This window comes from Macaca fascicularis, chromosome 6, assembly GCF_037993035.2.
Source record: "Macaca fascicularis isolate 582-1 chromosome 6, T2T-MFA8v1.1".
In the NCBI taxonomy this organism is placed as follows: domain Eukaryota; kingdom Metazoa; phylum Chordata; class Mammalia; order Primates; family Cercopithecidae; genus Macaca; species Macaca fascicularis.
Window position 1 is genome coordinate 125,436,861 of NC_088380.1, and position 1,843 is coordinate 125,438,703.

General features: G+C 37.3%; 1 non-coding gene across 1 annotated transcript; it reads left to right on the forward strand.

Annotated features, from left to right (window-relative positions):
- The first annotated feature begins 1,285 nt into the window (after positions 1–1,285).
- On the forward strand, positions 1,286–1,349 carry LOC123574248 (U7 small nuclear RNA). Its single transcript, XR_006699135.1, has one exon. It is a non-coding gene; the product is annotated as a U7 small nuclear RNA (small nuclear RNA).
- Positions 1,350–1,843: the final 494 nt, after the last annotated feature.

A 1,843-nucleotide genomic window follows, 5' to 3' on the forward strand; every position in this document is an offset into this window, starting at 1 on the left:
CATCTCCATGTCTTATTGAGTGAGTAAATAAAAGCCCTCATGATTTATAGTTATGTAAGGCTCTCTGATAAGTGCTCCCCAAAGCATCCTAACTATCTATAACAACTCTTAGACATTGAGGCAAGGATAATTTAAAATTTAACCAATCCTGCTTCTCCTATATTTTCTATAATCCAACCACATTTTTCTCTTTTCATCAACTTTCCTGTGAACTTAGATCACATGGTTCATCATTCAATCATGCACTTATTATTACATTTTTAACTCCCTCACACCTTTATCCTTCTGTTGCACTTGCTCAGCAAAACCCCATCCTAGATCAATCAATCTCCACATTTCCCATCCGTATCTAGGCTTCTGAATACCACCAGAGAAAATCATAGACTCAATAGATTAGTGTCACCATAAATTCAGTCTGCATTCTCAGTTCAGTCCTAAGGAATAACCTATAATCCTTCTCTGCATCTCTAGTTAGTCACTCTCCCAACAACTGTTTCAAGCCTTCACCAACTCATCCCTCCCTGTCTATGTACATCTCATTTCTGCTTTACAAGACTCCCTCAGTTTCTCAGCAGCCACTCACAGTTACCTGCATTCACTCACCATTGTCTTTTTTTTATTGTAATCATTAGGTTGTTCACTAAATACCCTAATGATCCACCTTTATAGCACTTGTTAAGATCACACTAGCTGATCCTCCAGTACTTGGGCAGTGGTTAACGAGTTCTCACCAATAGTGAGGGGAAATGACAAGTGTTGCTGTGGGGCCAGAGCATTTCATTGCCACTGAGGACTCCTCCAGAACTTTCTTCCCCTCAACAATATCTCAACTCCATCTAGGTGACTATAATGAACAAAGCAAAAGTAGACACGTAGCATGAATAAAAGTTAAACCTGTTAAAAAAAAAAAACTAAGATTTTGAAGTGTTTGTTATTGTTGCATAATATAGCTTATTCTCGTTGATACGTCTTTTCTCCTACATCACAAAATATTGTGTCTCCCCTGTCATCTCTCAGATGTATCCTTCCACTTGTTCTCCATCCTCAGAGATGCTGTTCCATCAATCATTCTTTCTTTCTCTCTCTCCATATATATAGTGTGTGTATATATGTGTATGTATATATGTGTGTGTATATGTATATATACATGCACACACACACACATGATTTTATTTATATATATATATATATATATATATATATATATATGCTCAACCTTTCCTTCATTCCACATTTATCTTTAAACTTTTCCTTCATTCCATTTAGTATAAAAATTTGTTTAAAGTAGTGTTACAGCTTTTTTAGAATTTGTCTAGCAGGCTTTCTGGTTTTCACCATAAAATGCCCCACATGGATTAATTTTAAAAATTGTTAAAAGTAATCCCATATTTTCAATCTTTTAAAAATGTCCATTATTGATCCTATATATTTCCATAGCTTCAATCTTTATGTCTCTCCCTTATAAAACACAAGTGGGCCAAGTCCTACTGCCTTGCTTGAACAATATAGTCTTTATGTACTGCATTCACTTGCACTCTTCCCATTTACTCTTCATCCCATCATAATCTCATAGCCACCCCACACCATTCTACGACAGCAATCTTCCCAAAATTATATGTGCACTCAGGCGCTAAACTGAATGGACCCTGTACTGGACATGCTGGCCTATCTTCCTCTGTACATACTTCTCCTTCTTTCTTAAAATGGCCCGTTCCCAGCCCTTCTGAATGAATCTGCTGTGCCATGGCCTACAGGCTCTATCACATAGACTTGGATGTACTTTCTACCATGAGGCTCCCCAAAAAACTCCCCAAATCAGGCACAGCTGATTAGCCATGAGAAG